Below are 15,510 nucleotides of genomic sequence, written 5' to 3'. Positions count from 1 at the left end.
CAAAATGCAAAGCATATAAATAAATCACCATGTGCAGGACTCAGAGTACAGCAATAAGGCGTTCCATTAGTAATAGAATACAACCACTTACTACCATTCATTAATCTCGACTTACATGCTACCTGTGCACAGCATACACCAGGATCCTACCAGTGCAATTCCCACCCCTTAACGGGGCAACCATCCCAAAATGGGGCTGGATATATAATATAAAGTTCACCAAGCAAATAAGGTGAACAAATATGTATGTTAACAAAGCACAGTGCATGCAACGCACAGGCAGCTGAGTCAATGCCAAAAAGGGGAGCGGGTGTTGATGGGCAAGCTGGCGAAACAGGCACACAGACAAGTAAAAAGTAACAAATTACATCACCTGAAAATATCCTGCCGTGACCCTCACACTCCGACACGTGTTTCGCAGTAGCTTTCTCAAGGAAGAGGTGAGGGGCAGGCTGGTTAAAAAGGCTGGAGCAACCTATGGAGGTGTACCTTTGGATCATGTGATCGGCTGGACAGAGAAGAATTTAACCTGATGACGCGGCGCATGACAACCGTTGCCACCACCGCTATTGAAATAGGCATCCCATATGCCGCGATCACGTGCCCGTGACGTCATGGCCCATGTGATAATTGAGCCATGGAGACCACGGGACGCTTCAGACGCGGCATGGGAAGCCAGCGGGCAGCACAGCAGGCATGCGCACTAGGTAAATTCTTATACATAGAAACAAAATGAGGATATTTAAACCCATTAGGCTTCCAACGAACAACCTCACATTTCAAGGAGATCTTATATATCACAACATTATCAACAACGTGATACAATGACAGGATAATGACAAACATTGTGTCAGTAAACATAAACATAATACAAACATTGCAAGTAATAACTAGATGTTTTTTTGGACATAATATACATCCCATAGGCAATATTCAATCACCCCTGTTATGTTATAACACATTCACCAGTACATTATATCACAATTATATCCCATAAACATAACAGGATCATAGATCAACAATTGTTCTTGCAATGTTTGTATTATGTTTATGTTTACTGACACAATGTTTGTCATTATCCTGTCATTGACACCCGTCCGACCGATCTGCGCCGCACTGACCCCTTAGGCGAGCGGTAGGTAATATAAAGTGATTTTTATGTTCTACACAGCGGCCTGGGCTCTTATATACAGCATTCTAACATGCTGCATATAAAAGAGCCCAGTGGTGGTGGCTGCAGCTTATAGGCCCCAAATTTGGTGACAGATTCCCTTTAAATAATTTTATTATGTGTTTTTACTGTCCTTTTGGATTTAATAAAGATTGTTATATTTATATCTAGCATTTCCATTTTCTGGTGTGGGCATCCATTATGTGTGAGTTTTTTCGTCTTCTGTTTTTGTCATATTGTGATCATACAGCGGTTTTATTGATTTTGTCTGGGTGTGCACCCCTTTTTTGTATATACAGTGGAACCTCGGTTTACGAGTAACTTGATGTGCGAGTATTTCGCTATACGAACAAAGCTTGCTGAAATTTGTAACAAGTAAAATATATCTTTGTACCGTGTTAGCCAGTAGAGATAAAAAAAATTGTTTAAAAGAACAGAGAGTCCTCAGTGGTTGATACCTTTTAATGGCTTTCAGTTAGCCATTAAAAGGTATCAACCACTGAGGACTCTCTGTTCTTTTAAACAATTTTTTTTGAAATTTGTAACGCAGTTTATGAGCAAGCTTTGCTATTCGAGCAAATACTCACCGCACACACTTCCGGTTCTGTAATTTAACCGCGCTCTGACCCGCTCTTGCAGTCCGCACAAACATGCACAAACACGCGCGCACACACACACACATATTATGCTCACCTTACCTTCCATTCCATCACCGGTCTCATGAATCTTGTAGTTCTCCGTTATAGGATGTGTATCGGGTAACTATCGTGACGATGGAGAAACTTCCACTGTCAGCCGCTTCTCAAAGGCAGCGCGCTGACCAATCAGAGGCAAGTGGCTCCTGCCTTTGATGTCAGCACTCTGGCAGCGGAAGATCCGGCATCGATCGCAATGGTTACCCGATACACATCCTGTACTGGCAAACTGCAAGAACCAGGAGGCCGGCTATGGAATGGAAGGTAAGGTGAGCATAATATGTGTGTGTTTGTGCATGTGTGGAATGGCACAATAGGGGACCAGGATGGGACATTGAACAAGTTGTGGAAGGAATTGTCTGTATTGCAATGATTTCCTGTGGGAAATATTGCTTTGCTGAACGAGTAATTTGGTTTAAAAGCACACTCCCAGAACGGATTGTTCTCGTAAACCAAGGTTCCACTGTATATTATTTCTGTACTGTGACATCACTGTGTGTATTATCCCTGGGGATTTGTGGTGTGAACCCACAGGTCTTGGTGCAGTGGGCTTTGCTCAGTAACAGGATGGTGGTTATATTCAGACTCAATGTGGTGATAATGTTTGGTCATGGTGTGGCAGAATTATTTTGCAATGTATAGTAGTATTATGCGGTGCTCAGCGAGCGCCAGGCCCTGCGGTGCTCAGCGAGCGCCAGGCCCTGCGGTGCTCAGCGAGCGCCAGGCCCTACGGTGCTCTGCGAGCGTCAGGCCCTACGGTGCTCTGCGAGCGTCAGGCCCTACGGTGCTCTGCGAGCGTCAGGCCCTGCGGTGCTCTGCGAGCGTCAGGCCCTGCGGTGCTCTGCGAGCGTCAGGCGCTGCGGTGCTCTGCGAGTGTCAGGCGCTGCGGTGCTCTGCGAGTGTCAGGCCCTGCGGTGCTCTGCGAGTGTCAGGCGTCACACACAGTCACAAAACAGGAGGACTGTCTTTATGGGATTTCAAGATGTTCAGACTTTGAAATGTAGATGTGGATTTCAGGGTGAAATCTAATTGCATTCCAGGCTAAAATCTGTCTGCCTGTCTAATATTCTGTATTTTCTTTCCATAAAAATCAATCCAACTGCTGTGTCTGGAAAGGGCAGTGGGAGTGGCTGAGCTTCAATGTGTGGTAAGCACGCCTAAGCTTGATGCCCCCTGCTGAGGAGAAGTGAAGACTGCAAAGGTAAGTTTAACCCCTTAACGACCGCGGGCAGTAATATTACGCCCTAGCGGTCATAGTGTTACTGCCCGCAGTCTGCCACCGGCAGCATGCAGCGTTCGGCGCACATCTCAGCTGATTTTCACAGCTGAGATGTGTCCCTGCTAGGCACGAGCAGAATCGTTATCTGCTCGTGCCGTTTAACCCCTTAAATGGCGCTGTCATTATGTGACAGCGCCATTATAACGGCATCGACGGTAAACATTTACTTACCAGCCGATACCGGAAGTCACGTGACGTGATCACGTGACTTCCGGTGGTTGTCATGGTAGCACAGGGTCATGTGATGACTCCTGTAGCTCACATGAATTACTTTCGGTTTCAATCGGCCCAGAGCTGAGTGAGACAGAAAATTAGCATATCTGCTGTTTACAGCTGTATAGCTGTGATCAGCAGATATGGCAGAGCGATTGGATTGTTGATCCATATAGTCCCCTAGGGGGACTAGTAAAATAAAAAAAAGTAAAAAAAAAATTAAAAAAACAAAAAAACCAAAAACCTAAAAGTTCAAATTATCCCCCTTTCGCCGCATTGAAAATTTAAAGTTAAAAAAATAAAAAATATACACACATTTGGTATCGCCGCGTTCAGAAACGCCCAATCTATCAAAATATAAAATCAATTAATCTGATCAGTAAATGGCGTAGCGGCAAAAAAAATTGCAAACGACAAAATTACATTTTTTGGTCGCCACAAATTTTGCGCAAAATGCAATTACAGGTGATCAAAACGTTGCATCTGCGCAAAAATAGTACCGTTAAAAATGGCAGCCTGAGACGCAAAAAATAAGCCATCAATGAGCCTTAGATCCAGAAAAATGAGAACACTATGGGTCACGGAATATGGCATGAAACGTGCGCCACTTTTTTCGGACAAACTTCTGATTTTTTTTTAACCCCTTATATAAAAGTAAACCTATACATGTTTGGTGTCTACGAACTCGCAATGACCTGAGGCATCATACTCACACATCCGTTTTATCATATAGTAAACATAATGAATAAAATATATCAAAAACAATAGTGTTATAGCAATTTGTTTGCAATTTTTCCACATTTGGAATTGTTTTGCCATTTTTCAGTACATTATATGGTAAAACGTATGGTTTTATTTAAAAGTAGAGCTCGTTCTACAAAAAATGAGCCCTCACATGACCATATTGACTGAAAAATAAAAAAGTTATGTCTTTTGGAAGAATGGCGGGAAAAAAAACGGAAAGCGAAAAATCGGCCGGTCGTAAAGGGGTTAAAATCAATTATTTGCCATGTTGGCACTTTGGAAAAAAATTGGGTTTAGGGCTACAGTTTGGGCCATGCCATGACTGGACTAAGCTATAGGAAGATTACATTTCCTTAGGGGTCACATGAGAGCACGTGAATGTTGTGCAGGGCCAAACCAATAGGCTGAACTTAATTTTGCTCAATATTAATATTAAAAATAATTGTTATATTAATAGATTGTATCACTTAATATTGAGCAGAATTAAGTATGCTGATATCCCACTATTTACCGTATGAGTTCACACACAGCCCCCTACATACAGCAGGAGTCCTCGCAAAGCTTCCTACATGCAGGATGAGCCCCCTCCATAACCTCCCTATATACAGTATGAGCCCCACCATAGCCTCCCTATATACAGTGTGAGCCCCCACATAGCTCACTATATACAGTATGATCCCCCACATAATCCCTATATACAGTATGAGCCCCCACAGAGCCTCCCCATGTACAAGAAGGGGGAGAGATGTTTGGTATGCATGTCTTGGTCATTAAAATAAAAAAAAATTTACTCAATCCACTTTAAAAATCCATCCATAGATGACATTCATTATAAAATCCAATGAAAGATATGACAAGGATGCGTTTCGGACAATTACACTCATATAATTCAGTATGTCTCACCTGGTTTTTCTGGTTTCACGCCCTTTTATTTTTGATCCTTTGTATAACATACTAGGAATGAATAAGGACATAGAGTCCGAAACGTGTCCTTGTCATATATTTCATTTGATTTTATAATGGTGTCATATACGGAAGGATTTTTAACATGGATTGAATAAAATATATTTTTTTATTTTAATACGACCGGGAAGTGCTTGCTGGACATCTCTCTAAATAAATACATTTAAAAAAACAAAAACAAACAAGTGGGGTTCCCCCTATTTTTGCTAACCAGCAAAGGTAAACCAGACAGCTGTGGGCTGATATTAGCAGCACAATAGATGCGCCAATTATGGCGCTTCGCCTCAGCTCTTCCAGATTGCCCTGGTGTGGTGGCAGTTGGGGTTGATGTCAGCTGTGTAGTGTCAGCTGGCATCAAGCCCTGGTGTCAGCAATGGAGAGGCAGCTATCAGACACCCCAATTACTAACCCAGTAAGTGAAAAGAAAAAACGCACGCGCACGCAAATAATTTATTAGAAAAAAAACACTCCTTCACACTTTCCCTGGTTCACCATTTTATTTAAGAAAAAAAAAAGACAATGCAGGTCCACCATAGTCCAGGGATTCCGACTTAGTCCAAGGAATGATGAGTGGTGACATTCCTGACATCCCGCTCATCAGAATCCCAAGTCTTGTTGAGCGCAGCGTGAGCTGGGACTGGCTGCTGCTTCAAGCCTATGGAGCTTCATTTTGACACTTCATAGCCTTTGATTTAGGGCTTGATGCCAGCTGACACTACACAACTGACATCAACCCCACAAACCATTACTCTGATTGCCACTGCACCAGGACAATCGGGAAGAGCCGAGGCGAAGCACCAGAATTTCAGCATCTAATGTGATGCGCCACTTCTGAGGAGGCTGAGGGCTGCTATTTTTAGGCTGGGAAGGGTCGAATAACCATGGACTTTTCCATCCTGATAATATCAACTCGCAACTATCAGCTTTACCTTTACTGGTTAGCAAAAATAGAGGTGATCCCATGTCAGGTTTTTCATTTATTTATTTTATTTATTTATTAGGTTAAATCAGGCTAAACATTCTTTAGTGCCACATGAAAGGCACTAAAGAATGCAAGTGAATAATATGTAAGGGGGGTTGTGAAATAAAATAGCTGTAGCATATCCATCTCTTTATCTAATACACTGTATTTCTATCAATTATCTACAGTACCTATATCTTTATATTTTTTTTGTATCGGGACGTGGGAAGTTATAGTGTTCATTATGAGATGGTGAAAGCTATAATTATGCATGACTTTATACCACTATAATCTGAAATAATAAACTTGTTTATTTTCTTCGGGCAACTTTTCTCTGCTGCCTGTGTTTCAACCCACTTTAAGACAAACATGCATGCGTAAAAAATGCTTATAGAGAGACACAAGTGAACTTAGGTGCAGGATTGATGTGGAAACACTCACCCAACACTGAATGTGGATACCATAAGCTAAAGGTCAGTTACACGGACCAACTTGAGGTATAAAGGCCCATTTACACGCTACAAAATCAATGCCCATGGCACACAATATTGCTAACACCCGTCACACATACTTACCTTCCTAGCGACGTCACTGTGGGCGGCGAACAACCTCTTTGTTAAGGGGGAGGTTCGTGCGCCATCACAGCGACGTCACACAGCGGCCGACCAATAGAAGCAGAGGGGAGGAAACCAGTCACATTAACGACACGCCCACCTTGTTGCCGGAGGACGCAGGTAAGCTGTTGTTCGTCGTTCCTCGGGTGTCACACATAGCGATGTGTGCTGCCTCAGGAAGGACAAACAACCTACGTCCACAATGACAAACGAGATTTTGAAAATGAACGACGTGTCAACCATCAACGATTAGGTGAGTATTTTTGATCGTTAACACTCGCTCTGAACTGTTACACGCAACGACGTCGCTAACGACGCCAGATGTGCGTCACGAATTCTGTGACCCCGACGACATATCGTTAGCGATATCGTTGTGTGTAAATGGGCCTTTAGCTCAGCGGCCGTTTGCCTGTTTTAACAAGCAGACCAAAGCAAATGATGCACACTGAGCGATCCATCATGCTGTGTGCCCACAATGAGCTTTTGCTGAGTTTTTGATGCTGTGTATTTTTGCTGCATCATAAACACAGCGTTTTACAGTTCCAGCAAAGTGGATGGGATTTATAGACCTCTCCTGTCCACTGCACTTCTCACCAAATACTCAATGTGTGCACATGGCGTTATAGATCACTTAGTGCACACAGAATGCCATGCTTTTCGGCAGTGTGAGACTATGCATCACCAGGAGCGATAATGTTTTACGCTGAGCAAAAGATAATTTAAAAAATCTCATTTGTCGGGTATTCAGCAGCCTGTTTATACGACGAGTTGTAACTATTATCTTGCAATGTAAATGCCCATTAAAAGAGCTGCTGCAGATAATGATTCCTGAGGACTGGGTGGTCGCAGGACATAGTTGGCTCGTGAAAGCTGCTAGAGGAAAAAAGGTTTTTGTTTTTAATCGGCGCTATTGGATGCAATCCAGCAGGTAATACAATGCTCCTTGTTAGGGCAGCATACAGCTAGCAACAGATTGCCTTAAAAGAACTTAATTTGCTTACCCTTAAGGAAAGAAGGGGAATATTGAGAGGGTGGGGGATGATTAAAACCTTTTAAATATGTTAAAAATTTCCATAAAATTCAGGAAGTATCTAAAGATCACACACAGGGAGCGCAATCTTAGAATTGAAAAGCAGAAGATAAAAGGCAATGTCAGAAAATATATCAATTGTGAAAAATATGTAGCGGCATTCACCATGTGCAGTAAAATTTCAGTCTTTATTGGGTTCCTTTAAGGACTAGGACACACGGCAAGTAAAACGGTCAGAGTGGAATGTGATAAACAAAAATTGCATTCCACTTGGACCCTTGTTACTCTGTGTGGCCGTTCCCATCTGCGATTATTTTCTCAGCCCTATTCAGACTGAGAAAATAGTTGCAGCATGCTGCGGGTGGAATCCAATCCGTATTTACTCGCACCCATACTAGTCTATGGCTGCGAGTGAAACATCGCCCTGCACTCAGATGACACCAGAGTGCAGTGCGAAAATTGCAACAGCTGGCAATGGAGGAGATAGAAAGATTAATCCCTCCCACTCCAAGGCTGTGCTGCGATCGCAGGATCAGATCACAGTGGCATGACAACACTTGGTTTACACTTCCAGCACAGCGGGAGGCAGGGGTCATTAGCATATTGCATCCGTTGCTCTCACATCGGATGCCATATGCTTGTGTGGCTCCAGCCTAAAATATACAGGTAAGTCAGGGAGTTTGTATAGTATAGCTATACGACAGCCGTTTTGATTGTGAACGCGCTTCTACGAGTCCGAAAATCTAGTACATAAGAAAAATGTTTTGAACAAATTTCCAGCAAATGTAATCAGAAAATCAACAATAATCGAATCTGAACAGGAGATAAACATATACGGTATCTTTCCTATTATGAAATAAAAGAAAATAATGTAGGGAAAATAGATAGTCTGTGTTTTTGTGTCCTGTTTCCTAATGTTATATGTTTCTATCTGTATGAAATAGTCAGAATTACAAACGGCAGTGTTGAATTTCCATTGCAGACTTAGGGTACCGTCTCACTAAACGACGTACCAGCGATTCCGACCACGATACGACGTTGTCAGGATCGCTGGTGCGTCGCTACATGGTCGCTGGTGAGCTGTCAATCAGGCAGATCTCGCCAGCGATCCAATATAGCACGATACTGTATGAAAAAATATATATTATCCCTCCAAATGGTCAATTATTCACTATAGCAGGAGTAGAACAGCATGAAAGAAATTTTTTTCTCTTAAAATATAACTTTTAATAGTGCTTGTTAAAATTATATCCAATCAATAAAACCGTGAATATAAAATGTGATCCCTGATTATAAGCCACCAAGATCAAAAGGACCAAATAATCAGGTACGACGCACAAAAACACTTCCTCACTCGGTCAGGCAAATAGCCACTATACCTTATTGTTCTCAACAGACAGTTATATCAGGGAACCGCCCTCTACAATCTGTCTCAGAGATTCATTAGTCATATGAGGAATAAACTGCTGAAAAAACACTACCACTTAATTATATATATATATATATATATATATATATATATATATATATATATGTCATTTCTTCTATCTCATAAATGACTATTATAGAAATGGAGTGATCTCACCACACGGCGGGCTTAGTATTTCATCAATATTCCATATAGTGTGGAAAAATGCTAGTTAGCCTCCTTGGCTCGTCTATGGCTCCATCAACATTATGAACCCGGCAGACATCATATAAACGTGGGAGTTATATGATGTCTGCCGGGTTCATAATGTGGATGGAGCCATAGGAGAGCCAAGGAGGCTAACTAGCATTTTTCCACGCTATATGGAATATTGATGAAATACTAAGCCCGCCGTGTGGTGAGATCACTCCATTTCTATAATAGTCATTTATGAGATAGAAGAAATTACATATATATATATATATATATATATAATTAAGTGGTAGTGTTTTTTCACCAGTTTATTCCTCATATATGACTAATGAATCTCTGAGACAGATTGTAGAGGGCGGTTCCCTGGAATAACTGTTGAGAACAATAAGGTATAGTGGCTATTTGCCTGACCGAGTGAGGAAGTGTTTTTGTGCGTCGTACCTGATTATTTGGTCCTTTTGATCTTAGTGGCCTATAATCAGAGATCTCGCCAGTGACCAGCCACCAGCCACTCGTGTAACAGTGCTGCGCTTGGTAACCAGAGTAAATATCGGGTAACTAAGCAAAGCGCTTTGCTTGGTTACCCGATATTTACCCTGGTTACCAGCGTACACTGCTTAGCGCTGGCTCCCTGCACACGTAGCCAAGGTGCACATCGGGTTACTAAGCAAAGCAAAGTGGGGCATTCAGCTCAGCGTTCATCGCAGACACAGCTACGCATATCACCACTGATGATGCTACATTGAATAGCATCTTAGCACGCCCCTGTGGGCATCCTAACATGATAAGAGGGTGGCTATTTGGGGTAAGTAATGCCCTTGCGACTAGTTGCTGGCTTCATTAGTATATCATAGAGGATCTTTAGAAATACTTTTTCTAAAGATCCCTTTATCTATGCTACTAGATACAGGGACAGTTAGGCAGGGATTAGCAAAATGCACACAGAACTGATCGTGGTTCTGGGTGCATATGTGGCGCCCTGGACAAGCCAGGTCGTCACAGGTACTGCAACAACACACCCCGAGATAGGCACACCAGTCACACACAAATCCTTGTTGCCTCCCTCCAGGTGGCCCCACCGACTGAGGAGTTCACAGTCCTGGAGGCGGGAAAGGAAGTCAGTGACGTTAGGGAGATTGAAGGAGGAGGAGGAAAGTAGGAGTAGAGGAGCAGACTGACAGTGTCCGGATACGTGGCCCAGGCACCAAGAGCAAGGTTGGCAGACGGTGGTGGCCGTCTGCAGGAGAGGCTGATTGACTCGGAACCGTAGGACCGGGGACGGGCGGTGGCCCGCCGGTACCGAACCGGGGAGCGAAGAGAAGCCAGCACAAACCGGCAGGGCCTACGGACCCCGACCAGGCTAGGAGTCGCCGTTAAACTGGTCAAATCCGTTAGCGACCGGAACCTCCGGGGTTTCATAGCAGCAAAGACCCGACTGAAGGCAACCGTCCAAACTGAGAAAGGGAAATACAGCTACCGCCACAGCTAGAATTCCCAGGGCCAGAGCCTGCGGGCAAAAGGGGCTCCTCCGGCACCTATCCAAGCTGGGGAGCTAGTTACCGGTGGGAAGCCATCGGGACCGAAGATACACAACAGGTGCAGGGAAAGGCAGCCACCACCAACCTTCCGGGGGTAACCACAGCAGCCGGCTGCGGGACCCGTCCATCCAGCCGTTTGTTTTACCGGAGACTCTGTATCCATTCTTGGCTGATTGAGTACCACCGTGCCATCTGGCACCGCGCTGCCCCCGTGACCCTGCACCTTGCCAACCCTGCTTCCCCGTCAGCTCACCGGCCCCGGGACCACCAACCCCCCTACCCACGGAGGGGAGAGAACCATCTCGGCTGCTCCCTGTCATCGCTCCCGGGATCCCCGTCCAGAGCAGTGGTGGTGTCCAAACCTCACCACAAACCGTGGGTGGCGTCACGGACCAACTCCCCAAACCCAAACTACCCCCCTTTCACTCACGGGGAGGGAGCGCCACTCAAGTCCCGGATCCGGCCCACCGCTCGAGCCACCGAGCAGCAGCAGCAACAGCACTGGACCCGAGCGTGGTGAGCGCAGCGCGCCCTCCTCCGCCCGCGACAACTTGGTGTCACGAGCAGGATCTTACCGTTCTGCCGGCTGGCAGAAGTGCGCCTTGTGTCCCGCCGGTGGTGTCCGGACGAAAAATCTTAGAAGCCGCCATCTTGGGCGCGAAGATTTTCCCGCTCGAGCGTGTTCTCGAGCAGTGGAGGCGCGAAAGCCGAAGCTCCGCCCATGAAGAGGAGGTGCTGAGAAAAGACCAAGGGGGGGACGCGGATGGAGAGATGGCGTCGCCCTCGGGCTGGAGCGCGGGAGCACCCGCTACCGGAGCGTCTAAGCTCTGGGGGAACCGAGGAGGAGTAGCCTTTGAAGATTGTGGCCCGGGTGAGCTCCCTGCCGGGACCGCTGCTAGGCTGGAGCGGGAGCTGGGCCGGTTCTGCTTGAAGGTGAGGGCGCAGAGCTTGCAGCAGCTGCTGGATTGGAAGGCGGAGATGCGCAGAATGGTTGCCGTGGTATGGGCCCGTGACCAATGGGCCGCGGCGGCCGTGCCGCGTCGCGATCAGGCCACCCAAGCTCCTGAACCAGCCTTGATTGCGTGGGAACCGGGGGCCAGCACCACAGCTGGAGGTCCAGAGAGAGTGCAGCTGATGGAGGAGGTTCCGAGCACGCTGCCCCCGCCACCGTTTCCAACGGCGGCGATCAAGCGGTTCCGGGCTGCACTGCTTATGGAAGGAGAACGCGATGTACCGTCCGGTCCCTGAGTGGGCCGACCCCCTGCGGTGGTAGCTGCCCCAAAGTCAGCGGTCCCTCCGTTGCACCGTTGTCCCCGTTGGGACCACCAGTACCGTTGTCAAATGAATGAAAAGTAATCAACCGATGTTAACCTGATTATCAACCGTGATTGAACCGGCCATTGCCGACAAGTTTGTCCCCCGTAGGGACCCTTTTCACCGTGTGTAAGGAACTACTTACGGACAAGCCCGAGAACTAGCAGGGCAACCACAAACTTGTGGAATGTAAATAATTGGCTTAGTTCCATAGCCGCCTCCGGAGAGGCAGATTGGAGGAAGGGCCCGCAGCAGAGTAGGCTGGGGCCCGGCCACCACCTGGACCGGTGGCCATCCTCCGGGGGTCAGGGGTTTCCCATGGACGCGGGTCCCCTGAAGTGACCGTAGGGTATGAAATACCGTACCCGTACCCGCTCGGCCAGCCTGGATATGGACTGGGGTCAAGGGGTGCTGCCCACTTCTTAGGGGCAGCATCAGGGCCAGGTTGTTTGGGCGGGAGAGAGCGGAAGCCGACTGTTAATAAAATATGTTGTAACGTTAAAAGTACCGTGCCTCCCGTTATGGGAAGATTTATAAAAATACTTGTGTTTACTGTTTACATGTTTTCTACCTCTTTTACAGTTTTACAAAAATAAAACCGGTGATGGATGGGCAGCCCGCGGACGGTCTGCATTTAACCAAGGGGGAATGTGGCGCCCTGGACAAGCCAGGTCGTCACAGGTACTGCAACAACACACCCCACACCCCGAGATAGGCACACCAGTCACACACAAATCCTTGTTGCCTCCCTCCAGGGGCTGATGTCCACACCAAGTGGGTTGGAGCCAGGTGGTTGGCCCCACCCACTGAGAAGTTCACAGTCCTGGAGGCGGCAAAGGAAGTCAGTGAAGTTAGGGAGAGTGAAGGAGGAGGAAAGTAGCAGTAGAGGAGCAGACTGACCATGTCCGGGTTCGTGGCCCGGGCACCAAGAGCAAGGTTGGCAGACGGTGGTGGCCGTCTGCAGGAGAGGCTGATTGACGCGGAACCGTAGGACCGGGGACGGGCGGTGGCCCGCCGGTACCGAACCAGGGAGCGAAGAGAAGCCAGCACAAACCGGCAGGGCCTACGGACCTCGACCAGGCTAGGAGTCGCCGTTAAACCGGTCAAATCCATTAGCGACCGGAACCTCTGGGGTTTCCTAGCAGCAAAGACCTGACTGAAGGCAACCCTCCAAACCGAGAAAGGGAAATACAGCTACCGCCACAGCTAGAATTCCCAGGGCCAGAGCCTGCGGGCAAAAGGGGCTCCTCCGGCACCTATCCAAGCTGGGGAGCGGGTTACCGGTGGGAAGCCATCGGGACCGAAGATACACAACAGGTGCAGGGAAAGGCAGCCACCACCAACCTTCCGGGGGTAACCACAGCAGCCGGCTGCGGGACCCATCCATCCAGACGTTTGTTTTACCGGAGACTCTGTATCCATTCTTGGCTGAGTGAGTACGTCTGGCACCGTGCTGCCCCTGCGACCCTGCACCTCGCCAACCCTGCCTCCCAGTCACCTCACCGGGCCCCGGGACCACAAACCCCCCTACCCACGGAGGGGAGAGAACCATCTCGGCTGCTCCCTATCATCGCTCCCAGGATCCCCGTCCAGAGCAGCGGGGGTGTCCCAACCTCACCACAAACCGTGGGTGGCGTCACGAACCAAGTCCCCAAACCCAAACTACACCCTTTCACTCACGGGCGGGAGCGCCGCTCGAGTCCCCGGATCCGGCCCACCGCTCGAGCCACCGAGCAGCAGCAGCAACAGCGCCGGACCCGAGCGTGGTGAGCGCAGCGCTCCCTCCTCCGCCCGCGACACATATTGCACTTGACAGGTTCCCTTTAAATAAGAATAACCACAAACATGTAAAGAATATAAATTATTTTTTATGTCAAAGATGTTCCTAGCTTTTAAATATCAAGCTACTTTTATGAGAATATATTTTGGTAGAAACATTATTAGTATTTTATCTTAACCCCTTCACGACATCTGCTGTACATGTACGGTGCAGAGTTCGTAAACCACCGTAATGACAGTACACTTGCGCTGGCTCATGTGCAGTGCCGGCGATATCGTCAGTGGGTGTCAGCTATGTATCCTAGCTGACACCCTGGTGTAACGTCCACGATCAGTGCGAGAACGGATCGCGTGCATTCACCCCCTCTGATGTCGCTGTCAATAATGACAGCGACATCGATCTGCTTGTAGAGGGAGAGGATCCCTCTCTGCTCCGATCACCAAAACCCAATTGCGATCATGTTATGCCAATGGTCTTTATGGTGATCCAGGGCCGAATAATGGCGTCCACTATCGATTGCAGAGTTATTACCTCATAAAGGGACATTGCTCACAGGAGCGTACTAACATACTAAGGGGGCAGACTAGCCATGGGAAATAACGCCCTTGTGACTTGTCCCTAGCCTCATTAGCATATCATAAAGGCTCTTTAGAAATACTTTTTTCAAAAGATCCCTTTATCTATGCTACTATAGGCAGGGATTAGAAATATGCATCCAGAACTGCTCGTGGTTCTGTGTGCATATTACACCTGGTAAGTGCCCTTTAAGTGATGATGTAGATTTTCAAAGCTTTTTATAGCAAAGAAACCTGAAATACAGACAGTACTAGGATGTAGCTAAGGTGGTGTCTGAGTTTTTCTAGGACCTACAGACTTGAATGGGTGAATTTGATCAGTGACTCAAATTGAAAAACAAATAGGAATAACGTTTGGAACACCATTCTAAGTCCGAACTGGGTGCAAAAACCTAAAAAAACATCACTATGGGGAGATAAGGTATGCACACCAGTGACTATGCAAGGGGAATACATGAAATAGCAGAAACTGCTGTGTGAATACTGACTTGAAAAATCCAATAGCTATGTGCAAGAGTGAATATGTGAAAAATGGAATCTGCATTACTGCCATGAACATATGAATCAAAAGAAATTTAGCTACTGAATTGATCAATGCAATAGAGCCCCAACACTACGCCAAAGTATTTCTCTACATTGGGGTCCCTAGCTTGTGTGTGTCCTCTCATGCAGTTAAAAAACCTACCGTGTATGGGAAGCTGAGACCCAGGCTATTTATGCGTATGATATGGATTGGCAATAGGTGTGGTTGGGGAGGGTTCACAAACGAAAAAAATACTAACAAATAGAATGGTGTTCCAAACGTTATTCCTATTTGTTAGTATTTTTTTGTTTGTGAACCCTCCCCAACCACACCTATTGCCAATCCATATCATACGCATAAATAGCCTGGGTCTCAGCTTCCCATACACGGTAGGTTTTTTAACTGCATGAGAGGACACACACAAGCTAGGGACCCCAACGTAGAGAAATACTTTGGCGTAGTGTTGGGGCTCTATTGCATTGATCAATT

General features: G+C 46.6%; 1 protein-coding gene across 2 annotated transcripts in view; it reads left to right on the top strand.

The window, feature by feature from the left end:
- The window catches only part of LRRC43 (leucine rich repeat containing 43), a 70,912-nt gene that overhangs the window by 54,564 nt on the left and 838 nt on the right, over nucleotides 1–15,510 (top strand). The window lies entirely within an intron of this gene.

This window comes from Anomaloglossus baeobatrachus, chromosome 1 (genome assembly GCF_048569485.1).
Source record: "Anomaloglossus baeobatrachus isolate aAnoBae1 chromosome 1, aAnoBae1.hap1, whole genome shotgun sequence".
NCBI lineage: Eukaryota > Metazoa > Chordata > Amphibia > Anura > Aromobatidae > Anomaloglossus > Anomaloglossus baeobatrachus.
This window is presented reverse-complemented; position numbering and strand designations above follow the sequence as displayed.